Source organism: Triticum aestivum, chromosome 1D (assembly GCF_018294505.1).
Source record: "Triticum aestivum cultivar Chinese Spring chromosome 1D, IWGSC CS RefSeq v2.1, whole genome shotgun sequence".
In the NCBI taxonomy this organism is placed as follows: Eukaryota; Viridiplantae; Streptophyta; class Magnoliopsida; order Poales; family Poaceae; genus Triticum; species Triticum aestivum.
In genome coordinates this window covers 211754441-211782092 of record NC_057796.1, presented here as the reverse complement: position 1 = coordinate 211782092, position 27652 = coordinate 211754441, and positions in this window count along the sequence as shown.

Here is a 27652-nt window from a genome sequence, read left to right as displayed (position 1 = left end):
GCGTAGTAGAGCTTGTCCTAGGTAGGTGAGATGAGCACGGCTCCAGCCCCCGCGTCGTGGCGTGCGAACGCGCCGTCAAAGTACATGACCCAGCCATCCGATGCCTCGTCTCCGGGAGTGAGGGAATGGTCTTCGCCCACCCCTTGGTAAGGGGTGTCAGTCCATTCTACCTGAATGACAGCGAGTGACATGCCCTTGATCACCCTGGTGGTGCTGAACTCTAGTTGGAACGCCTGTAGCTCGATGTTCCACTCAGCAACCCTTCCCGCGGCGTTGGGGCTCCGGAGCACCTTCTCTAGGGGGTATGCGGAGACGACTTTGATGCGGTGGCCTTGGAAGTAGTGGCGCAGCTTCCTAGAGGTGATGAGGAGCACGAGCAGGAGCTTCTGCGGCATGGGGTAGCGTGCTCACGCGTCACGCAGCACCGTGCTGAGAAAGTACACGGGGTGCTCGACGAGGGAAGAGGCGTCAACGGCGTACTGCCCTTCTTGAGATGAGGGAGCCTCGGGAGGCTTGCCGTCCGGTGGGGTAGTCGGGGCCTCAGGAGCGCTGCTCTGAGGGGCGATGGCGCGGTCGGGCGCGGAGCACTACGCCGCACACCCGCATCCGTGCGCTCCTCCCCGACAGCCACGAGTGTCGCGCTGGCCGAGTGGAGTGTGGCAGCCAGGTAAAGCACCAGGGGCTAGAGAGGGCGAGGCGCCACCATCACTGGTAGGCTGGATAGGTACCACTTGAGGTCTTGGAAGGCCGCCTCGGCCTCCGGAGTCCATTCGAACGGGCCCTTCTTTTTAATCAGCTTGAAGAACGGGAGGGCTCGCTCGCCAAGCTTGGAGATGAAGTGCCCCAATGAAGTTACGCAACCCGTGAGCTTCTGCATCTCCTTGACGGTCTACGACAGGCTCATCCTCTCTATCGCCTTGATCTTCTCTGGGTTAACTTCGATCCCCCGGTGTGACACCAGGAAACCCAGCAGCTTGCCGGACGGGACGCCGAACACGCATTTCTCCAGATTGAGGCGCGGGTTTACCTTGCGCAGGTTAGCGAACACCTCTTCCAAATCTTTGACATGGGTCCTTGCTTCCTCTGATTTGACCACTATGTCGTCGACGTATGCCTCGGCATTTCTCCTGAGCTGCTGGCCCAAGGCAATGTGCATCAACCGCTTGAAGGTTGCGCCGACATTGTGCAGCCCGAATGGCATGCAAGTGTAGCAATATACCCCGCACAGGGTCAGGAAGGCTGTCTTCTCAATGTCTTGCACCGCCATCTTGATTTGGTGGTAGCCCGAGAAGGCGTCCAGGAACCACAGCAAGTCACACTCGGTGGTGGAGTCGACGATCTGGTCGATGCGCGGAAATGGGAAAGGGTCCTAAGGGCAAGCTTTGTTGAGGCTCGTGAAGTCAACGCACATGCGTTCCTTCCTGCCCTTCTTGGGAACAATGACCGGATTGGCCAGCCAATCTGGGTGCCGCACTTCCTGAATGATGCCAGCTTCTTGCATCTTGTGGACCTCCTAGACGATGAACGACTACTTCTCTAGGGCTTGCCGCCGCGCCTTCTGCTTCACCGGGCGCGCACCGGGCACACCATCAAATGGTGCTCGATCACATCTCATGGGACGCCGACCAGGTCCGTTGCCTTCCATGTGAACACATCCTTGTTCGTGCGGAGGAAACCGACCAGCGCCTCTTCCTCGTCCGGAGAGAGGCTGGCGCCTACGGTGAAGGTGGGGCCTGAGCCCCCTTGCCGACTGGCACTTGCTTCGTCTCGGCCCGGTCTTGAGAGAACAACTATTTCTTCTTTACGGGCGCAGCTTCCGAGATTTCCAGGGTGCCTTTGGCGCCTGCTTGCGTGGCTGCCGCGGCCTTGAAGGCGAACTTGAGGGCCAGAATTGCATCCTGGGTGTCCCCCATCACAGTGAGGATGCTGCTGCTCCCCAGCATCTTGATGACGTTGTAGCTAGGGTGCGTAGCTGCCATGAACTTGGCAAGGGCCAGATACCCAAGGATGGCATTTTATGGGAGGCTGATGTGGGCGACGTCGAAGTCGATGAGCTCGGTGTGGTAGTTGTCGCGCGTGCCGAAGGTGACAGGGAGGCGGATATGCCCCAGAGGAATGGTGGAGCCGCCGACCACCCCTAAGAAGGGTCTGGTGGGGGCGAGCTGGTCATAAGGCACATGATGCTGATCGAAAGCTTCCACAAAGAGGACGTTGAGGCCAGCACCGCCATTGATGAGGGTCCTGTTGACTGCAACGTTGCTGATGGCGGGCGTGCAGAGCATGGGGAGCGCAGCGGCGCCGACTATGGTCCTGGGGTGATCCCTGAAGTCGAAGATGCTGTCGGTCTCGGGCGCCGCCCTGCTTGGAGGAGCCCCCTGCCGTGGTCGGGCGAACCCCACCTGTCGGAAGAGCTGCTTGATGTGGCGGCTTGAAGCCGGCGCCCGCGACCCGCCGAGAATGGCCGCAATGGCGTGGGGCACTGGTGCCGCGAAGCGCGTGATGAACAGATCACGCAGCTCCTCCCAGGAGGCCACCGAAGACTCTGGCAAGCTGAGTAGCTAGGAGCTTGGCAAGCCCGTGAGGGCCATAGGGAGCCAGTTCGCCATGACCTTGTCATCGTTGCCCGCCGCCTAGATGGCCTCTGCTTACGCCCGAAGGAACTCCGTGAGGTCCGGCGCGCCGCCGTACCGCAGCGGCAACACCGACCTGAACATCAGCGGCTACCGCACCTGTCACAAGGAGGGGGAGAAAACTCGAAGGCACGCAATGCCTTCGAACGCGCCCGGCGGCCCAGGGGGCTGGGCGGCGCCTGCCATGGGAACCACGTAGCGCGGGTAGAGCGCAGCTGATGAGGAGGTGGACCTTCGACAACCCCTACCTGGCGCGCCAAATGTCGGATTCAGGGCTCCGCAGACCCAAGAAAGGCTCGAACTCTATCCAGCATGCATCTAGTGTATTAAGTTCATGGAGAAACGGGGTAATGCAATAAGAACGATGACATGATGTAGACAAGATCTATTCATGTAGGAATAGACCCCATCTTGTTATCCTTAATAGCAACGATACATACGTGTCATTTCCCCTTCGATCACTAGGATTGAGAACCGTAAGATCGAACCCATCACAAAGCACCTCTTCCCATGGCAAGAAAAATCGATCTAGTCGTCCTAACTAAACCAAAGATTCGAAGAAGAAATACGAGGCTATAAGAAATCATGCATATAAGAGATCAAAAGAAACTCAAATAACTTTCATGCATAAAAATATAGATCTGATCATAAACTCAAAGTTCGTCGGGTCCCAACAAACACACCACAAAAAGAGTTACATCAAATAGATCTCCAAGAGACCATTGTATTGAGAATCAGAAGAGAGAGAGAAAGCCATCTAGCTACTAACTACGGATCCGTAGGTCTACAATGAACTACTCACGCATCATCGGAGAGGCACCAATGAGGCTGATGAACCCCTCCTTGATGGTGTTTAGATTGGATCTGTGGTTTCTGGAACTTGCGGCAGCGGGAATTGTGTTTCGTCCACTCCCCTAGGGTTTTTGGAATATTGGGGTATTTGTAGAGCAAAGAGGCAGTGTGGGAGGCGGCCGAGGTGGGCATAACCCACCAGGACGCGCCTGTGCCCCCATGCGCGCCCAGGTGGGTTGTGCTCCCCTCGGAGGCCTCGTCTGGTACTTCCTTGGCCCAAAGTGTCTTCTACTCCAGAAAAATCACCAAAAAAATTCGCTGCGTTTGGACTCCATTTGGTGTTGATTTTCTGCGAAGTAACAAAACAAGCAAAAAACAGCAACTGGCACTGGGCACTATGTCAATAGGTTGGTCCCAAAAAATGATATAAAGTTGCTATAAAATGATGGTAAAACATCCAAGAATGATAATATAACAACATGGAACAATAAAAAATTATAGATACGTTGGAGACATATCAGCATCCCCAAGCTTAATTCCTGCTCATCCTCGAGTAGGTCAATGATAAAAATAGATTTTTGGATGTGCTATGCTGCCTCACATGTTCATCATATATTCTTTTCTTTTGTGGCATGGACATTTGGACTTTATATGATTCAAAGCAATAGTCTAGTTTTGACATGAAGATATCAATACTCAAGCCTATTAACAAGCAACCATGTCTTTCAAACTATCAACAGTAAAGCAAGTTATCCCTAGCCCATTATGCTCAATCATTGATCCATTCATGAAACACACTCGCATATTAGCTACACCCAATGCTCAAGTACGATCATAGTGCCCCTTAGTTGGTGCTTTATGAGAGAAGATGGAGACTCAAACAATAAAAATTGCATAAAGTAAATAGAAGGGCCCTTCGCAGAGGGAAGTAGGGATTTGTAGAGGTGCTAGAGCTCAAAGCGAAAAAAGATAGAGATAAAACATTATGGGTGGCATGCCTTTCCTGTCAATGAAAATGATCGAGTAGTTCCCAATACTTTCCTACTAGATATATCATAGGCGGTTCCCAAAGAGAAAATAAAGTTTATTCCTTTTTCCACCATACTTTCACATTCCACGGCTAATCGAATCCACGGGTGCTGTCCATACCAACACTTCCCAAGGAATTTATTATTTGACAACATAAAGTAAATTCATTTTTCAATACGGGACTGAGCATCCCTAATACCTTTGCCGTACTCTCGTGTAATGACAAGTGAATAAACACTCATCTTGAGAATACCACATCTAGCATGGAAAAATATCAGCCACCCCCTACCGTTTCATGAGTGGTATGAGCACACAAAAGAGAAATTTATTTTGAAGATTAGAGATGGCACATACAAATTTGCTTAGAACGACAAAATAATACCACATATAGGTAGGTATAATGGACTCATATGGCAAAACTAGTTTAAGGATTTTGGATGCACAAGTCGTAATCATACTTAGTGCAAGTGAAGGCTAGCAAAAGATTGAGAAGCATCGAGCCAAGAAACGAAAAATCTCATAAGCGAGCATTAAGCATAACTAACATCGAATAATGCACCATAAGTAGGATGTAATTTCATTGCATAACTATTGACTTCGTACTTGCATAGGGAATCACAAACCTTAACACCAATATTCTTACTAAAGCATAATTACTCGTCAACATGACTCACATATTATATCATCATACCGCAAAACTATTACAAAGAACCAAGTTTTTTTGTCCAATGATCTTCATGAAAGTTATTTTATATCCCTCTTCAATATCTATCACTTTGGGACGAATTTCTTATGTTGCTTTTGATATCTCAAACAAATCTAAGTGAAGAACATGAGCATAAAAAATTTCCTTATCTCATAATAATATAAGTGAAGCAAGAGAGAATTTCTGAATTTTTTTACTAACTCTCAAATAAATCTAAGTGAAGCATGAGAGCATTTCTTCAAAAATACTAAAGCAAACCGTGCTAAAAAAGATACAATTGAAGCACTAGAGCAATTTCATAGCTCATAAAGATTTAAGTGAAGCATAGAGATCAATTCTAACAATTCATAGCATGATTTTGGCTCTCTCAAATAGGTGTGTCCAGCAAGGATAGATGACACAAAATAAAAATCAAACCAAGAAAAAACTCATATCATACTAGACGCTCCAAGCAAAACTCATGATATGTGACGAATAAAAATATAGCTCCAAGTAAAATACCGATGGTCTTTAGAAGAAAGAGGGGCTGCCACTCGGGCGTCCCCAAGCTTAGTTGCTTGCTTCTCTTTTAGATAATAGCTTGGGATGCCATGGGAATCCCCAAGCTTAGGCTTTTCTTACTCCTTATTCCTTCATCCTTCGTTATCTCACCCAAAACTTGAAAACTTCAATCACACAAAACTCAACAAAACCTTCGTGAGATCCATTAGTATAACAAAGAAAATCACTACTCTAAGTACTGTTGCAAACCCATTCATATTTTATTCTACATTATATCTACTGTATTCCAACTTTGCTATGGCTCATACCCCCCGATGGAGTCCATAGATTCATCAAAATAAGCACATAACGCAAAGAAAACAGAATCTGTCAAAAACAGACCAGTCTGTAGCAATCTGAAAACTTCGAATACTTCTGCAACTCCCAAAAATTCTCAACAATTAGGACAACATAGGCAATTTTTATATAAATCTTGTGTAAAAAAATTAAGAATTTTTCGTCGCTTTTGTGATTTTTCAAAATTATTTTACTGGACGCAAAAGTTTCTGTTTTCTAACAAGATCAAATCAACTATCACTCAACATGATCCCAAAATCTTTGCTTGGCACAAACACTAATTAAAACATAAAAAACACAATTATAATAGAGCATAATTGCGCAAACACTCAAGAACGGAAAGAAAAAGACAAAAATAAATTTTATTCATTGGGTTGCCTCACGACAAGCGCTATTGTTTTATGGCCTAGCTAGGCATAATGCATAGATCTAAGTATTGTCATATTTGGTTCTAGATCCATAATATGCCCTCATGATTGATTCATATGGTGGTTTAATTCTTGTTCTAGGGAAGTGTTCCATACCCTTCCTTAGTGGAAATTTAAATTTAATATTGCCTTCTTTCATATCAATCACGGCACCAATAGTACGTAAAAACAGTCTATCAAATATGATTGGACAAGACGGATTGCAATCAATATTAAGAACAATAAAATCTATGGGCACATAATCCTATTTCCAAGAATAAGAACATCATTAATTCTTCCCGTAGGCCTTTTAATAGTAGAATCCGCCAGGTGCAAATTTAAAGAACATTCTTCAATATCGGTAAGACCAAGCACATCACATAAAGATTTCGGGATTGTGGAAACAGTAGCATCCAAATCACATAAAGCAAAACAATCATAATTTTTAATCTTGACTTTAATGGTGGGTTCCCATTCATCATGTAATTTTCTATGAATTGAAATCTCTAATTCCAACATTTCTTCCAAAGCTTTCATCATAGCATCAACGATATGTTTATGTTCGCACACGAACATGTCACCGTGTACCCTCGACGCCGGGGGTGATGCACCGCAGCTCAAGTCGAAGGAGACCCATCCGGAAGTGCGGTATGCAAGCAATCCGACAGACGCTTTTGTAGACCTGAAACATCACGCGCCCATGAAGGACCCCGTCTGGACGCGCTGCGGCTATGGGCTGCCCTAGGTCGGCCTGACCGCCCCTAGGGCCTCGAGGTTCACCGCCCTGCAACAAGAAGAACAGACGAAGAACGAGGAAGAAGAATAACTAGGGTTAAGGAGAAAAGATAAAAGATAAAAAGTGGTAGATGACTTGATCGATAGTGTGTTGTTCATTCGGCTATCACCCCTTAGGTATATAGGAGGCGGATGGACATCCCGTACAAGAAAAGGACCCCAAATCATGTCCAAATCACGTCCAAATCTTTCCAAAATTAACCGAACTCTGATTAGTTAAGTCTGGAACATCAGTTCGGTTTTAGGTCCCATAGGCCACAAACGACCTCGGATGAAGATGAGCCCAAACACAAATTTGACTATTTCAATGAGACGAACAACTTTTGTGTTGAACGTTTTTCGATTCGAATCCATATTGAGGGCCGAATCTCTCACACAAAACAGCTGATTGGTGGCGCTACCCACCAAACACGTCTGTGGTGGGGCGCGTCATATTTGCCTCCTAGCAGGGCTGCATTCCGATGTCTCTAACTTTTGCATACGAATTCCGATTCGCACGATTTTTATATCAAAATCGACCACTTCAATGAGACGCACAACTTTCGTGTCGAAGCATTTTCCATCATAGGCCATATTAATTGAGTTTCATTCCATTCTTTAATCTGGTGTCAACATGAGCATCTCTGAACTTCTCATAACTATTGCATAAGAGATCCGTTTTATACCATGTTCATATCCATCTCGATCTTCTTAAAGAAAACCATCCGGAGGTGACCTCCAATCATAAGTTTGAATTAGTCTTAATATAACTTAAAGCTACTCTCTATGATTGTGCCACTTTTGAGCGTCAACACATGCCCCCTGTTTTTGGCAAAGCTAGCGTGCCGAAAAATAACTTCTTCCGTGCTGGTTCTAAGGATGATGTCAACACTCCATCGGCCATTTATATGCTTTTAGGATGATAAGTTTATAGCGGCCATTGCTTGTTTAAACCTCTTGATGCAAACTTGGGTGAAAACTTCTCAATTTCTATAACAGTCCGATGATATGGTTCCATAGATATTTATCTCAAAGCCACCCTCTGAACCATATTATTCACACTTTCGCTAGGATTTTGCAAATAAGCCAGAAAGAACTTCCTCCAATCTTTGCTTCGCCTGCATAAAAGTTTCATTAGTGGCTGAGGTGGTGAGCTCCAATTCAGCCTTACCTATGTTGGCAAGAATGAGCATCGGCTATTGATAGATGTGCAATACACCATGACCAACATGGTAGCCGGATGCTTGCTATGCCAACTCTCTCTAATTGTCATGTCTAGATATATGATGAATATTAAATCAACCCAAGGTAAATTTTACGTCTAGACATATCTCAAGATAAACTAAAAGTGATTCGACAAAACATTGATAACCCTTGGATATTTGTGGCACTATACTAATAACGAATAACCGGAAGCCTCACTATGTACATCACCTATAGCAAGGAAAGCACCAATCCGAATAACAATGCATATTCGGCTTTGATCATTTGTGCATAAATATTTTAAGCGGCATGAGGCTTCACATAATAGCACCATAAGGAGATATATAAACAACTACAACACCTTGGCAATTGCTACAAATTTAACCATCAATATATAATTACCATGGTACTAGAGAGATAAAGCTAAAATCAGTATTATGCATGATGTCAATATGATGCTCAATAATAAAATCAACCATGACTTGGCTTTATGTAAATTCTGAAAACTAATAAACCAAAGCACACCCAATCAAAATGTAAGTACACTTTGCAGTTTTGGTGAATTGGTCTATGCATAATATCTTCAATGGCATCAATTTGACAAATTTCTATGCAAGCACTTGTCTCAATCTCTACTCAAACTAAGGACTATGTTAGAATACCACACCGGCCATTCTTAGATATATTCTTAGGACGGTAGATAAATATCGGTCGGTTCCATGAGGTCCATGTAGAATTCACCCACCAAAGCATGAATAGCCGAAATAAACAAATTATATAGCAATAAAATATTTTGGCCCCTTTGTATTAACAACAAAAATGTAACCAATCAAATGTATATTGATTTGGTAATACCCTTTTATGACGTAAAAAATTATATTGCGTCCATGGATCAAAATAAGACCATGGAGGGAAACCAATCATACCTGGGGATGAATTCCATGGCAAAGACATCAATGGCTTGTTTGACGAATATGGATGATGTGCTAACCGAAGATTTTCATGGGTTGATGTACACCTTCGGCTTAATTGTTTTCCGCTTCCATCCTTCCCTTTCTTCACTTAAGTAACACTTGGTGCAATAGGAGGACAAGCATCAGTTTTATTTTGACTGTTCCTTTTGGGAACCCATGCCATGTTCTTGTTTCTCAGCTCTTGTGCACTAAGATTTTGTAGCTCCTTCTTTTGCCAACACGATAAGCCGAGTGAGGACCTAGACTATGATTTTGTTTCAACCAACGGCAACTCTTTTTGGTCCTTGTGCACCTTCAACTTCTTTTCTTCAGATTTGGCACTCTGATTTTTATCAATTGATTGCTTCACTTCTTTGCCTTTTGTAGCCAATGTCAACACTTTAATTTGCTCTTTGTTATTTGAGATCAAATATGAAGTTGGACGCTTACGACCATCTCTTTTCACAAGGTAAACTTGCTTGACCACCTCTTTCTTATTCCTTGAGCTCTAGACCGATTCCTTGTGATTGAAACGGTCTTTGATGCGTGATTGTTCAAATGTTCAAATCTTCTTGGAGCTGCATAGTACTGGTGAGATGGTCAAAAATAAGATGGAGAATGTGCCCTTGTGGCATATCTGTCCCATGATTAATATGGATTTAAATGAGCATGGGGAGGCATCCACGACATTGGCATTGGCGGCCCAAAATAAGGATATGAATATGTTGCATTATAATTCTTACTTTGCCAATATGACCCTCATATTTGCGCCTTGGGGGTGATCTTGGTTACTTTGCATGATTTGGCCGATAAGCATTCTCCTCTTCACTCTTCTTTTGATATTTATCCAATAGTTCAGCAAAAGTGAGTTTTGATCTCTTACACTTGCGCTTATTTGGGCCTTTGTTTTCTTTTGGTTTGCTTTCATTGATCTCTGAATTTTCTTGTTGCCCCTAGTACTTGGCGTCTTCTGTGCAACCTTGAGGGAATTCCCGCCTTCAATAATATCCTCATTGTGCTCTTGAACAACTTCTTTACTTGAAAACTTGATCCCATCATCCACTATTTTTACCTTTCGATCATTTAAATAATTAACTTGAAGAAGCCGATGCAAAATTTTTTCCCATCAAGACCAATCAAAATAGACTGGTCATCCTTTGGTGTTTCAACAAATCTCAATCGTCCTTTATCAATGTTCGATTTAACTATTTGACGAAACCTGTTGCAATCATCAAAATTATGTTGGAATGAATGATGCAACCTACAATACATTCGTCCTTGAATTGATGGCTTGACATGGTGATCAAGAATTCTATGTAATTATTTTTCAGCAACAAATCAAATATTTGATCACACATGCTTGAATTGAAGGTAAACCTTTTATTTTCTAGCCGATCTTGCTGTGAGAACGGCTTTGGAGTTAAGCAAACGAATGGTTCAGATTTTGCATCACACCATTCGGCTATGCATTGTGTTTTGCACTCTATCTTCGATGTCTTTGGGTAAGATATTATACTAGCATCGGTTTTCTCAAAAGAATTTTACCTTGGATTTAAATTTCTAAAAGGAAAATAGTTAGAACATACATGTCTCAATTGAGACCAAGTGCAAGACAAGTACGAAATAAGCAAAGCTACCCAATTAGAGATGAAATTTAGATAAAGCAACAGGGAAAGCGTTGGCTGCGACAATAAGTCATTATCGGTCTTTATAAATTGCGCAATTGGTTGACCAATATGTTCTATAAGAATTTTATTTCTAACAAGTAAACTACCCTTCTTCATTGGTCTTTCAAAATTACTTATGAGGATTTTTCTAATAGATGCATCAACAATAAAGTTCTGACCAAATCTGAAAATAGGTAAATTACTTGCTAAGCATACCTCTTCAAATATATTGGGAGAGCATGATGGTTGTATCACTTCAATAATACTTTTCTCCATCTTTGGATGGCTCCCCAATGCCTTTTCATCACCATTTTCTTGATTATGTGCATTGTTACTTTGAAGATCCTTGTCAACCGAACTTTGTTCGACTACTTGTTCTTGTCCTTGAGGCTTGTCAATTTATGTGGCACGGAACTCACAGTGCAGGAAGTAGGTTCCCTTAACTTCAAAAAAAATCAAGCACAGTCATTTTGTTATGCTTGCCATGCCCTTTCTCAATAATGCTTGCCTCTTTGGATTCGCTGGACTCAGAATATAAACTACTTGATTCGGCTTTTCCAACCGAAGCACTTTCATGTTCCGAATCATCCTTCTTTTCATTGATTCTACCTATTTGCAATGCTTCTTTTATTTCAGCCAATTCTTTCTCTGTTTGTTTCTGGCGGCGAGCGGTAAAATTGGCTGTAAGTTTTTTCTCAATTTCAGCCCACTCCGGATATGATTGCCCCCAAGGCTTTTACATTGTTTTGGCAATGACACATGAGTGTTGCCGAAATTTTGAAATTGTGTAGGGGGTGTATAATATGATGTAGTACTAGGTGAAGGCATATGCATTGTTGTAAAACCATATTTTTGCTCGCCAATTTTATCAATTGGCAAAGATTCATATTCTTGCAAAACTCTATCTTTTATTGCCGCATAATCAGGAAATAGCCCTTTTTCATGTTGTTCAAGGAAAAGATCACTAATCCTCTTATTCTGGGCTAAAATCTTCAATGCAGCCACAACTACCTCATCTTCAACAATATTTGGCACAACTGCTCCTGTAAAATTTACATTTATTCGGCTATGACCAGAAATGTGTGAAGCCGAATTATGAACATCTACAGTTGTGTATGGTGCTGAAAAATTACTGTCATGAGGTGTAGCATATGATGGTTGAGAGTAACTGGCCGAATAGCTAGTAGCAGTATGGCCATTTCTCCCATCCATCGGCAAGGTTGGATTCACATATTGCAAATTAGTTGACGATGAATAAAAGGGCGAAACACTTTCTTGTATGCTATTGAAGATTTTAACAGAGGTGTTTCAAATTGATTAACCAAACCCATCATGTTGTTCATCGGCATATGGATTTGTGGGGTTGCCGATGCATGAGAGTTAGGATACATAAGTTGTAGGTTACTAGTATCATAAGAAGTCGAAGAATGTAAATTACTTTGAATCGGCCTATGCACGTAATTAGATGCATTATTGAAAAAACTAGGACTGGCCGATAGAGTATACTCATTGAACGATCTAGTAACACCATATGAATTATTTGCATCTACAGTAGGGAATTGGGTATTCATATTACCTTTTTAGATTGCAAACCCTAGATGATGATCTCTTCATAGTAAGAACGGGCTAGAGAACGTTCAAAGCTTCGTCGGAAAAGTGTGTTTGCACATGAACACGTCAACGTGTACCCTCAACGCCGGGGGTGATGCACCGCAGCTCAAGTCGAAGGAGACCCAGCCGAAAGCACGGTATATAAGCAATCCGGCGGGCGCTTTTGAGGACCCGAAACCCCACACGCCCGGGAGGGACCCCGTCAGGGCGCGCGGCGGCTATGGGCTGACCTAGGTTGACCTGACCGCCTCTAGTGCCTCAAGGTTCGCCGCTCTGCAATGAAGAAGAACGAACGAAGAACGAGGAAGAAGAAGAACAAGGGAGAGAGATAAAAGTAAAGGTAAAAGTGGTAGATTATTGTTCGATTTTGTGTTGTTCAATCGGCCGTCACCCATTAGCACTACAAAAAAAAGACACATCCGTGACATTTTGGGCTGAATGAAACTTTTTTCTGTCATACTTATGACACTTCTATGACGATAATTGTGACAAAACCCAGTATCATCATAAATGTGGTGGGGTCCTACTTCTATGACAAAAAATCATGATAGAAAATGGGCTTTTCGTCCTGGGCGGGCCGGAGATGCAGCTGCATTACATTCTTTAGGCCGTCCATGACGGAAAAAACCATGGTAGAAGCGAGGGCGAGGAAAATTTCGGGGAGTTCCCGGTTATGGTGGGTGGTCGGGGGCCGAGCGATGCGCGTTTCTCTCGTACACGTACGCGCGTGTGTGCGAGGCATTGGCTCTAACTGAACCCGAGCGAGGCGTTGGGCTCTAACTGAACCCGAGCGATTGCACTGCAGGGTACGCGTTACTGAACCCGAGCGATCGATCGATGGCTGTTAACTAAACCCGATCGAGCGATTCCTTCGCTACTGCTGCTAACTGAAGCCGATCGATGCTGCCTTTGGATGAACAGTGAGCGTTGCGGGGGGGGGGGCTTGGATGAACAGTGAGCGGTGGGGGTGGATGAACAGGACCGCATGGTGTTGCCTCTGGATGAACAGGACCCCGATCGATCGAGCCGGTTGGGGCTGGATGAACAGGACCCCGTGGAGGGCTGGATGAATAGGACGACCCCGTGGAGGGCTGGATGAACAGAAGACGGTGGAGGGGTGCCCGTGGAGGGGTGGTTGAACAGTAGCCGGTGGAGTAGCGCGCGGTGGAGGCTGGATGAACTGGAGCCCGTGGAGGCTGGAGGAGGTCGACGGTAGCCCGTGGAGGCTGGAGGAGGTCGACGGTGGAGATGAACAATATCCCGTGGAGTCCCGTTTTGCGGTACGCCACACCCCTCCCGATGAACAGGACCCCCGTTTTGACCGTAGCGCTCCAACACAAGTCCGTTTCATCCGTTTTGCGGTACGCCACACCCCTCCCGATCAATAGGACCCCCGTTTCGACCGTAGGAGGTCCGTTTCCTCCGTTTTGCAGTACGCCAGACCCCTCCCGATGAACAGGATCCCGTTTCAAACATGGACGGTCGAACGCAAGGCCGTTTCCTCCGTTCTACGGTACGCCAGGCCTAGTTTCCATCGCCTGTTCCGTCCAAGACCTCCCGATGAACACGGCGACGCATTCGGTTCCGACCCAGCCGGTTGGCTCCCCGTGAACATGACGACGACGCTGTTTCTCTGTTCCGACCTAGCCATGTACATGAGCCCTGGCTGTACGTATGCGCGAGTAGGCGTTCGAGACCCCGCCCGTATGTACACATACGTGGCCGTATTTTCTTTATTGCACACTGGCCGTTGTACGTACGTGTACATGCTACGTGCGCGCCTCTACTACGACACGTGCGCGCCTCTACATCGACCAGCATGTACGTACACGTTCGCGATCCGAATGACAATGCTACGTACGCTTCAACCAGGTGGGTCCCGATTGTCTGGCACTTCCTTGCATGCAAAGATGTAGCTGGTGGGTCCCAGCAGTCAGGGGAAGAATCTTTTTTTGCCCGAACTCACTTCCTTACGTGCGAAGGTGTAGCTGGTGGGTCCCAGCAGTCAAGGGGGAAACGTTTTTTTCGCGAAATACGGTGGCCCGTTCGGTGGGTCCCTGCTGTCAGGTGGAGGAATAATTATTTTGCGCATAATAAGGAGGCACTTCCTTGCGGCCGCCGTGGACCCAGCTGTCAGCCTCTCCACGCATAGTACTCTTCCGATGGAAGTCGGTTGTTGACCACATTGACCATGCCGCGCCGAGAGCACCAGGGCGGTGGACGACGGCGAGGCCTAGGAAGGGGACAACGCGGAGCCGGGGAAGACGCAGCAGTGGATGCCCACGCGAAGAGGAGTACGAGGGTTCACTGGTTCGGCTGCGGTGTGAGGCTGCCGTCGCTGCAGAATAACATAGGGTGTGGGTGAGTAGAGGGATGGCCTGGCCAGCGGTGGGAGTAGTAGGGGGCGGTGAGGCCTCCGCGGTATCACAGCCGGCTACGGGAGGCAGGAGCATGCGACACGACCGGCGCTGCTTTGGGCGGCTGGAGCACGAAGACAAGAGGTTGAAGAAGCACTACGGCCGTTGGATGGACATTGTACGGTCGCTGGAGTATTGACTAAGTTGACAAAGCCCTCCGTCCCCGTCAACTTAGTAGGCCCAGAAGTCAGCCTGCCACTATACTGGGTCCCAGCTAGCAGAGGGAGTATTCAAATTTTTTGTGCCTAATAAGGAGGCACTTCCTTGCGTGCGAAGATATATGCTGTCAGCGGCGGTAACGTTTTTCTCATAGAATACAGAGGCCCTTTCGGTGGGTCCCAGATGTCAGGTGGAGGAATCATTATTTTGCGCGTAATAAGGAGGCATTTCCTTGCGTGCGGCCGTGGACCCAGCTGTCAGCCTCTCCACGTACATTCCACTTCAGATGCATGTCAGTCGTTGACCACGTTGACCAGGCCGCGTCGAGAGCACCAGGGCGGTGGACGACGGCAAGGCCTAGGAAGGGAACGACACGAAGGCAGGGAAGACTCGGCAGTTGTTTCCCACGCGGAGGGGAGTACGACTGTACGAGGGTTTACTGGTTCGTCTGCCGTCGCCGGAGAATAACAACAGGTGTGGGTGAGTAGAGGGATGGCTAGGCCCGCCGTCGCTTGTTTGAGCGGCTGGAGCAGGAAGAGCAGAGATTGAAGAAACACGACGACCGTTGGATGGAAATCGAACAGTCACTGCTTGTGCGTCAACCTTTTTTTTAGGAAAGCCTGAAATCTGTGGAAACAGCATACAACCCATCTGCCATTATTTCTAATAATTTACAGCCCTTTTGCTAATTCTTAAGGTTTTTTTGGAGCCCATATTCTTTTTGTTAGCATTACAGCCCATATTGTGGCCACGGTTAAAAAATTATACGAAATTTTGCATATTTCGGTGCGGTCCGAACTGTTTTTAATCCCGAAATTTCGAGTCACATTCAAAATGATTTTAAAAATAAATGTATATCAATATAAAATCCAACAAATTGTCCATGCATAAAAATAAATGCAATTTAAAATCTCGAAATGAAAAAAAGATAGTTGAAACTAATTGCCGGTTTGATGTGTTTTAAAAATGTACAGCCCATTTCTCATTACTGATAGGCCATTTTCTTGGCTAGCCCAATGAAGCTCTCCTCGTCTTGAAAGATTTGCAGCCCAACAGGCCTGACAAAGAGACTTACTTGGGAAATCACAAAAAAATTGGGCTGTGGCCGTGGACCCAGCTGTCAGCCTCTCCACGTACAGTACTCTTTCGATGGAAGTCGGTCGTTGACCACATTGACCACGCCGTGCCGAGAGCACCAAGGAGGTGGACGACGGCGAGGCCTAGGAAGGGGACGACGCGGATCCGGGGAAGACACGGCAGTGGATGCCCACGGGGAGAGGAGTACGAGGGTTCACTGGTTCGACTGTGGCGTGAGGCTGCCGTTGCCGCAGAATAACAGGGGGTGTGGGTGAGTAGAGGGATGCCTCCGCGGCATCACAGCCGGCCACGAGAGGCAGGAGCACGCGGCACGACCGGCGCTGCTTTGGGCGGCTGGAGCAAGAAGACCAGAGGTTGAAGAAGCACTATGGTCGTTGGATGGACATCGTATGGTCACTGGAGCTAGAATCGTTCATATTGACTAAGTTGACAAAGCCCTCTGTCCTCGTCAAATTAGTAGGCCCACAAGTCAGCCACCCACTATGGTGGGTCCCAGCTAGTAGGGGGTATTCATTTTTTTTGCGTAATAAGGAGGCACTTCCTTGCGTGCGAAGATATAGCTGGTGGGTCCGACCTGTCAGCGGGGGGAACGTTTTTTCACGAAATACAGAAGCCCTTCCCACGTACAGTCCATGTACAGTGCATAATAAGAAGGAACTTTCCTTGCGTGCGACCATGGACCTCGTGGGCCCCAGCCGTCAGGCTCTCCACGTACAGTCCTCTTCCGATGACTCTCGTATGTTGACCACGCCGCGCCGAGCGCACCGAGGCGATGGATGACGGCGAGGCCCCAGACTGGAACAAACCAGAGATGGGGAAGACGCGTCAGTGGAGTCGCAGATGAAGAGGAGTGGGAAACTTGACTGGTTCGGGTGCGGGGTGGGCCTACACTCGGCAGAGAATAACAGGAGGTGCGGAGGGATGGCCTGGCCGTCGGCGGGGTAGCGTTTCGCTGAGGAGCGCAAAACAACGCCGAAGGCTGGAGCAGGCGGTCCCGGCAGCGCTGGGGGAAGAAGACGAGAGATTGAAGAAGAATGCCGGCCGTTGGATGTAAATCCAACGCCTTCTTAGGCTTCGACCTACTGGCCCACATGTCAGCCAGTCCATTTGTTTTTTTAGTCCATTTGGTGGGCAGGGTTAAACAATGATGTAGCATCTATGTAGCCTGTTTAAATCCCATTTGCATTTTTCTCGAAATCCGCGGACTTGCTGGGCTGGGTGAAAATATCATGTTGGGCTAGACAGAGAAATGTTATAAAAACATAAACACATGATTGCATGTCTATTACTGCATTGGTCAGTAAAATCTTTGCAAGCTTATGTACGCAATCACTAGGAGTTAACTTGCCAAGTTATATATAAACAATTATTATTATTATTTTGTAAAACTTTCAACTTATGAAATAAAATATCATTTAAATTTGATGAGTTAATAGTACGTGGGGTATTATTATTTTTAGGCTAGACGTGGGACAGTTGAGTTGGTTCTAGGGAAAAGTACTGGGAGAAAACTCAGTTTACATCGAAAAGAAAGTGGGAGAAAATTCAAAGACCTGCTGGGTCCACCTGAGGAGGGGAATATGTTGGGAGGAAGGAGATTCAAAGCACGGCAGCCGAGTGAACTAGTTTTTCTAACGGACAAGTGAACCAGTTACATCACTACAAAAACAATACACTTCCGTGATGATACGTGTTTGTCACTGTAGGTCGCGTTTTCTGTCATGCATGTACATCCATGACGATTTTATGACAGAATCAAGATAGTCATACCTGTGCTGTCATAGAAGTGTTCCATGACATTACCAAAATTATCATCACAAAAGTGTCCACTTCCATGACGATAAATCGCGCGTCACAGAAGTGCTTTCGTCAAGGGTGACCGACACGTGGCATCCACCGTAACGGAACGTCGTTAAGCTATCGGGTCGGATTTTGGATCCGATAACCCGTTAACAGCCACGACCATAAGATTTAAATGGGCCGGCCCAACCGAAGGCCCATAAGATTTAGCGGACCATAATGGGCCGACCCAGCTAAAGGCCCACAAAATTTAGCGGACCATAATGGGCCGGCCCAGCTAAAGGCCCACATGATTTTGCAGACCATAATGGGCCAGCCCAGCTAAAGGCCCACAAGATTTTGCGGACCACAATGGGCCGCCCCAGCTAAAGGCCCACAAGATTCTGCAGACCATAATGGGCCGGCCAAGCTAATGGCCCAACATTCTCTGTCAAATCGGCTCGTCAATGGCCTGTCCTAAACTTGTCATCAACGCGGCCCATGGTCACTTCTGGCCCGTTAACAGTCCGCTAAGTAATTGGGCCGAATTACGGCCCGGTGTATTTCCAGCCTGTTAAAGGTCCGGCTTCATTTGGGCCCATTTACACGCCATCAAAACTTTCGGCCCATAAACGACCATGAAGGATTTGGGTCATATTCGGCCATGTCTGACATTCGGCCTGTTAGAGGCCCACTATAGATTTGGGCCACTTTCGGCTTGTTGTCATTTTCGGCCTGTTAACGCCGGACGTAAACCATGGGCCATATGTGGCCCAACGTCACATCGGGCCCATTAACGGCCCATATAAAGATGACGATAATCAAGCCCGACCGAAGTTCCGGCCTGTTAAAGATCCGCATCGCAAATGGGCCACCATTTCGGCCTGCTAAGTCGAGTGGGTTATTTGGCACAATCAGGGCCCAATCTCACTTTCGGTCTATCAAAGGCCCATGTTTTTATGGGCTCGAGATATTTACACCTGTAAACGGCCTATTTTTACTGAGGGCCCAAATTATGTTTAGGCCTGTTAAAGGCCCACTATGGGCACAGGCCTACCAGAAAAATATGAAAGCTTATGCTGATTTAGGCCCAGATATTTTTAGTGGGCTACATGCCAATTTCGGCCCGTAATCGTTTTTAGCCCAATTGGAATGGGCCCGACGAATGTTGGCATGTTGGGCTCCTACAAAGCTTTCGGCCGAATACATTACTAAGATAAACCTACACTATACAAAAATAGCGTCGTAATTACTGGAGCCTGTGGCAGCATCATAAATGTTGTATCACAACAAAGTAAATTCCAACCATACAACAAAAGGCCTGTTGGCATAAAGTTTACAGTCCTTCTAGATAAAAGCACCATCAGATGTATAGAAGCACAGATCATTTGACCTGAGTGCTAATGTTTCAGGCTATAGAATTTGATGGAGCAGCACGATCTCCACCTTTTTCGCCATTGCTCTCGAACAATGAAGCGAATGTCTGATAGTCTGGTTTCAAAACCATTCATATCTTGACGACATTTCTCAACCACTATTCTTGTTTCCGAAACAACGTCCATTAGGGATTGGACTTGTGTCTGGAGCAGAGATATATCACTCTGTCTAGCAGGAAGATTTTGTTCAGTAGGCGATTTGGACGAGGTTACCTTGACAACCAACCCAGAATTACGCAGGAAGGTGCTTTTTGCACTGTTAGTGGAGAGATACTGACGCACTGCAGCAAGAGGTGACATTGTGCCTGTAGTAGCCTCGTCACCTTCAGGTGGTTGTGGCTGTTCAATCATTTGTTCCATAGCTTCCTGAAAGTTTGAACTTGTAGATTAGTGTACCAGATAAGTTACTAATGAGACAAAAACAAACAAAGTAGGTTAAACGTTTATACATAACTTATTTTGGTGAACTACTGTAATACATTAGCATGTATTGTAGTGCCAACTACATAATAAAATCACTTTCGGAACATATGTCCATGTAGCATGCCTACTGTATTGTCTATTTCCTCACATTCGTTGACATCTAAGGATAAAGAGACATGGTTTAAAGTAGGATGAACATAGTATGACATCATTCATATCATGGGCAAACAGATATAAAACAAACAGGCTATTTTATCATTGTGTGCGCACGTGAACATAACAACTAGATTACAGATCAAGACCAAAAGAATATCCTTCATCTCTTTTAAACCATGTAAGGTGAAATGATACGTTAAGACAACTGTGTATAAAAGTGAACAGAGTAACTGACATTGGCTGCAAACCAAGTAGTTAAATGAACACATCACAGTACCAATCAGTTCAAGGCAGGAGGAGTAAGGACTTACAACAGCGGCTTGAACTGGTGTGCTCATGCCCTTCATCTTGCTGGTGTGGCAATCCTTGAAGATTTGCACTGCATTCGGTTCAGGTTCTTTTTGGTCCGCACGGGCTTTCCTCTGTATTTGGAACAAGTCAATATAGATACGATAATATGGCACAAAAAAAGAAGGAAGTAGCAGCTATTTACAAGAGCCTCGCAGTGTGCAATATAGCTACGAGATCCTGTTGTCTGTTGGAATTTCACTTTAGAACGGTTGGTTTTGTTCTTCAAACAGTTAGCCTAGAAGAAGATACACTTGTAAGGCACATACATAAATACAAGTTCAATATGTGGTCTGATCAAATACATATAGCCTACCTGATACTTTGGATCAGACCAGTGTTTAACGAGGGTGTCCAGTCTTCATCTGTAATATATTCCACTGGAGATGTTTGGGCGATTTCATTGTTAGCCTTGCCTTCAAAGTGAGATTTTCTAAGGTGGTACCGATACTGTCGCAGAGCAGACTGAAAAACATGAGTGCATGCTTGTTTAGTTGCATCATCTTTCGGATCCAACTTGAACCTCATCTGTTGAAAAAAGAATGTGAGTCTTATTAGGAGGAAGCTAGAAAGTATGGGACAGAGCAAGACAATATTACTAATTGCGATGAATAACATTACTTACGGATAAATGGTCAAGGAAGGTGTTAAACTGGGTATTGTCTTTCTCATTCCTGTACTGGATCCACGTTGGGAGGATACGTGCATGACACCTAACGGCAACGGCTGCCTCTGATACTAACTTGGCTGACTCTGTAGCATCACGTGGCCTTTTTAAACCTGCCTCAAAATGGATCTCCATTCTTCCTCCTTTAGATTTTGTTAATCTGTCAAGCATTATCCCTGATGTCTGTTTCCGCTTGCGCCGTGGTGCTAGTTCAACAACGAATATGGAAAGTGTTAGTGTACATCAAACTGTGAGAGTACATATAAAGGAGCATGCAACTGCAACTTGACTCGGTCAGGTACCGTCTTGGTGTTGATGCTCATGAGGTTCATCTGATCTTGCCAAGTCCTGTTGTGTCAGCAGTGCTTCGGAAGTAGTGTTAGGTGTGAAGGCAGCTTGGGAACTGGCCAGTTCCGGAGCAAACGAACGAGTAACTGGTTGAGATGCTGGTACAGTTGAAGCGGATGCTGCAGCTGGTGGAGCAGGTGATACTGTGTTTGTAGATTTAGCCGGTGGACTTGGACCTTCTACTGCACTATAAGTACCAGCAGAATCTCGACGGCAGAACCTTTTCCGTTTCACCCGACGAGTAACAGCACTCCCTACTATATTATTTTCCTTGCTCTTTTTTGACTTTGCCATGTCAAGCTGTACCCACAACACAAAAGAATAAAATCACTCTTCAGAACTCATTGATGCATGATACAGACAAGCAATACTTTGATGTAAGACAACCGTATGAGGATGGAATATGTAAGAAAAACAGGACGGCATGACATATTCACAGCTACGATGTGCAAACTAAGCAGAAGGATTTTCAAGAAAATAGAAGTAATGCAAGCTAGACACCATATGAAAGATGCAACCAATATTACTCTGCCAAGTTAAAAGTGTCTTGTCATAAGTGGCAATTCGAAAAATTAGAAGCAGTACAACGTAGAAATCAATGCAAGATGCAACCACTATCAAACTGCCATGTTAAAAGCGTCCAATCATGAGTTACTGATGCGGGATACACAACAGCAGTACTTTGATGTAAGAACATGGTATGATAGATAGATGCAGTGTATTCTAGACACAGAAAGCCATGTCATATGCACATGTATAACGTATAAACTCAGCAGGTGCAATTTAATCAAAATAGAAGAAATACAGGCTAGACAACATATGCAACATGAAACCAATTATCACACTGTCAACTTAGAGCAAGCACCTGCGATGGTGGAGTGCGGGAGATGAACTCATCATGTAGACTTGGGACTTCAACTTCATTAGCAGTAGCAGTGGCAAATCTAGAGAGTCTCTGTTTGCGTCGGTGCGGAGTACCACCAACATCCCCTAACTTACTCTTTTCCTTCCTATTTTCTGATATTGCCTTATGAAGTCAAAACCACAAGAAGATGAATAAAATTAGCTCTGCATAACTGGTTGATGCATGATACAGACGAACACTACTTTGATGTAAGGCAAGCGCAGGATAGGAGGATGGAATATATACAAAAAAAGACAGCGTTTCATATTCACACGTACGATAGGAGGATGGAATATGTATGAAAAAACAGTAAGCGGAAGGCATTTCAACAAAATTAGAAGAAATGAAAGCTAGGCACCATATGAACATGCAACCAATATCACTCTATCAGGTAAAAAGTGTCTCGTCGTAAGTGCCATTTCAAGAAATTAGAAGCAGTACAAGCTAGAAGACAATGCAAGATGCAACCTACATCACAGTCCCAAGTTAAATGTGTCTTATGGGTAAGTGATCGTTGCAGGTATAAGTTGTAAGCTACGCAGATGCAATTCTACATAATCAGAAGCAATACAAACTAGACATCATACGGAAAACGCAACCACGTATAACAGTTCCAAGTAAGAGCAAGCACCTGTGATGGTGGAGTAGGGGAGATGTGCTCATCATGTACACGTATGTTCTAGAAACAGGAACACGTGTCATATTCACAGGCATTATGTGTAAAGTAAGCAGATGCAATTCAAGTTAGAAGCAATACAAGCTAGACATCATACGCAACATGCAACCACATATAATAGTGTCAAGTTAGAGCAAGCACCTGTGATGGTGGAGTAGGGGAGATGTGCTCATCATCTACACAGCTACGTTGACTGTCCAGCCTTGTGTTGTCTTGCGAATCTTGTTGGGAGGATGGCGGAGTAGAATCTGTAGAGACCCCCTGTTTGAGTTGCTCCGAAGGACCACCATCATCCACTGCCGGACTAATTTCCTTCAGCTGTAATGATTTTGCATTGTGAAGTCAAACCGATAAGAAAAAGGAATAAAATTCGCTCTTCAGAACTCATTCATGCATGATACTGACGAACACTACTCGGATGAAAGGCAAACACATGATGCGAGGATGGAATATGTATGAAAAACAGGATGGTGTGACATATTCACACCTATGATGTGGTAACTAAGCAGAAGGCATTTCAACAAATTAGAAGCACTGCAAGCTAGACACCATATGAAAGATGCAACCAATATCACTCTGCCAAGTTCAAACTGTATGGCGTTTCAACAAATTAGAAGCAGTATATGCTAGAAATCATATGCAAGACACAACCAATATCACAGTGGCGACTTAAAGGTGCCTTATCATAAGTGACTGATGCGGGATATGCAAGAATAGTAGTCTGATGTAGAAACAGGAACACATGTCATATTCACAGGCATTATGTGTAAAGTAAGCAGATGCAATTCAACAAAGTTAGAAGCAATACAAGCTAGACATCATACGCAACATGCAACCACATATAATAGTGCCAAGTTAGAGCAAGCACCTGTGATGGTGGAGTAGGGGAGATGTGCTCATCATCTACACAGCTACGTTGACTGTCTAGCCTTGCGTTGTCTTGCGAATCTTGTTGGGAGGATGGCGGAGTAGAATCTGTAGAGAACCTCCGTTTCAGTTGCTCGGAAGGACCACCATCATCCAATGCCTTGCCAATTTCCTTCAGCTTTATTGATTTTGCATTGTGAGGTCATACCGACAAGAAAAAGGAATATCATTCGCTCTTCAGAACTCATTCATGCATGATACTGACGAACACTACTCTGATGAAAGGCAAAGTCATGATACGAGGATGGAATATGTACGAAAAAATGGACGGCTTGACATATTCACACCTATGATGTGGTAACTAAGCAGAAGGCACTTCAACAAATTAGAAACACTGCAAGACACCATATGGAAGGTGCAATCAATATCACTCTGCCAAGTTAAAACTGTCTCGTCATAGGTGGCGTTCATCAAACTAGAAGCAATACATGCTAGAAATCATATTCAAGACGCAAACCAATATCACACTGCCAACTTAAAGGTGTCCCATCATAAGTGACTGATGCAGGATACACAAGAAGAGTAGTTTCATGTAAGAACATGGTGTGATAGACAGATATAGTATGTACCAAAAACAGGAAAGCGTGTCATATTCACATGTATCATGTGTAAGCTAAGCAGATGCAGTTTACACTAATTAGGAGCAATACGAGCTAGACACCATATGCAACATGCAACCAGATATCACACTGCCAAGTTAGAGCAAGCACCTTGGATGGTGGAGTAGGGGAGCGGAGACTTGGACCTTGTAATGCACTATCAGTACAAGGAGAATCGGTACAGATGCTCCGTTTACGTTGCTGCAGAGGACCACCATCATCGCCTTCCTTACTCTTTTCCTTCCTCTTTCTTGATTTTGCCTTGTCAAGTCAAACCCACAAGAAAAAGGAATAAAATTTGCTCTTCAGAACTTATTGATGCATGATACTGACGAACACTACTTTCATGTAAGGCAGCCGCATGATAGGAGGATGGAATATGTATGAAAAACAGGACGGCGTGACATATTGACATGTATGATGTATAAAGTGTAAACTAAGCACAAGGTGCTTGAACTTGTTAGAATCGATGCAAGCTAGAAACCATATGAAAGATGAAACCAATATCACTCTGCCAAATTAAAAGGGTGCCCTAACAAATGTATTTGACCAAATTAGAAGCAATACATGGCAACAGGCTAGAAATAATATGCAATATGCAACGAATAAAGGTGACTCATCGTAAGTGATTGATGCAGGATACAGAAGAGAGGTAGTTTCATGTAAGAACAAGGTTAACACATAGATGTAGTGTGTACCAAAAATAGGAAGGCATGTCATATTCACAGGTATAGTGTGTAAACTAAGCAGATGCAATTTACCCTAATTAGAAGCATTACAAGCTAGACACCGTATGCAACATGCAACCACATATCACACTGCGAAGTTGGAGCAAGCACCTGTGATGGTGGTGTAGGGGAAGTGCTGTCTTCAGGTACAGAGCAACGTTCAATATCTTCATTTAGGCTTGCTGTTTCTTGAGAATCATGTGGAGAGGATGAAATTGCATTCTTTATAAGAGTATTGCGTCTCATATTAACCCACGCGCGTGACTGTCTCATCATAAGCGATAGACGCAGGATACACAAGAACAGTAGTTTGATGTAAGAACATGGTGTGATAGGCAGATGTAGTATGTACCAAAAACAGGAAGGCGTGTCATATTCACATGTATAATGTGTAAGCTAAGGAGATGCAATTTAACAAATTAGGAGCATTGATGAGGGATACACAAGAAAAGTAGTTTGATGTAAGAACATGGTTAATAGAAAGACGTAGTATGTACCAAAAACAGGAAGGCATGTCATATTCACAGGTATAATGTGTTAACTAAGCAGATGCAATTTACCCTAATTAGAAGCATTACAAGGTAGACACCATATGCAACATGCAACCACATATCACACTGCCAAGTAAGAGCAAGCACCTGCGATGGTGGTGTGGGGGAATTGCGGTGATCAACTAGAGAGCTACGTTGACTATCTTCATTTAGCCTTGCTGTTTCTTGAGAATCATGTGGGGAGGATGACACTGCACTCTTTAAACGAGTAGGGCGTCTCACAGTAACCCACCCGGGTGACTGTCTCATCATAAGTGATTGACGAGGGATACAAAAGAGCATTAGTTTGATGTACGAACATGGTTAATAGACATATGTAGTATGTATCAAAAACAGGAAGGCATGTCATTATCAAAGGTATAATGTGTAAAGTAAGCAGATGCAATTTAACCAAATTGGAAGCAATACAAGCTAGACACCATATGCAACATGCAACCACATTTGACAGCGCGAAGTTAAAGCAAGCACCTGGGATGGTTGTGTGTGGCAATTGAGATCATCAACTGCAGAGCTACGTTTACTGTCTCCAACTGCTGACACTGCACCCATTAGAGCGCTGAAACGCTTAGTGCTTATCTTCGAATTACACTGGAGCGACTTCTGTCTTTTCTTTTCTGCATTCATCAACACTGCGTCAGAGTCTGAAATACCCATGCATAAAAAAACAATAGTGTGAGTATGGGTGAAGTGTGCACAATTAGTACAGTGTAAAGGTAGCAGATAGCAGGTCGGTGAGAAATAAATGACGGGAGACATATGATAGCTCTACAACATGCATGGCACACTCAATTACTACAGGATTATATGAAAATAACAGTCGACTGAAAGCAAATAGGTCAGTCCATTTTTTCTGCATCGTCCGATGTACAAAGAACGGCGAGATCACCTTCATCTACCTCCAGCCAGTCAGTGTTGACGATCTTCCTCGAAACGCCAGCGACCACCGGCCCTAGTATTCCTCCCCTGCCTGCGCCCTCCCCTCGACCTCACCGCACCGCCGTGCTTGGCACCGCCCCCCGGCCATCCATTCAAGCCCCGCCGACCTCCAGATCGGGCGCAAGCAGCTCCTGCGCCCCACACCCCTATGATTGACACCGATGCGCCGCTTCCCCGGGGAACTGGCGGACTAGGTGCTCCGCGCGCCTAAGCGGGTGCTGCTTCTTTTAATTGCGGTTCGACTAACCCTGAATTGAAATCGAGGCGGGCTACTGACCTCTAGCAAAGGTGAAATAGTAAAAGGGAGGAAACCTTGTGCATTCAGTATCACAAAGAAGATGTAGTAAGAAGCGCTCAACTAGTTTCTTTCGTGGGATGAATATGGTGTGAGCGGAGACGTAAGATTTGCACGAATAAGGGAAGAGGAGTACCTCTTTCTGCTGGTAGTGCTGTGTCCTCCTTCTGTTTTTCCGACGATCTTGTTGTTCGCCGGAAACCAGAAGTTGTGGAGGACGGTGCAGCCTTGGACGAACCCATGGACAAGTTGTTGAGTGTGGTGCAGTGGCCGTCTATTGGCGGCGGGGAAGCAGATCCGAGGCGGCAAACGACGGCGTTGCGGGAACAGCTCCAGTGCGGTGGACGGTTGCAATAGTGGAGCCGCAGCAGTGAGGCGCAGGACGGCGTGGTCGGAGTGGTTCTGGTACAACGCACATCGGCGTCGGCGTCATGGAGGCAGCTCTGCCTCGGCTTCAACTACTAAGTCGTTGAGGGCATTGCGGTTGCGGTTGCGTTGGACAACGACGTCGGGGTACCGGCTCCGGCATGATGGAGGGGGGCGGCGGTGGATTGGCCGCTATGGGTTGGAGGACGGACGAGGTTGGGGTTTCGCGG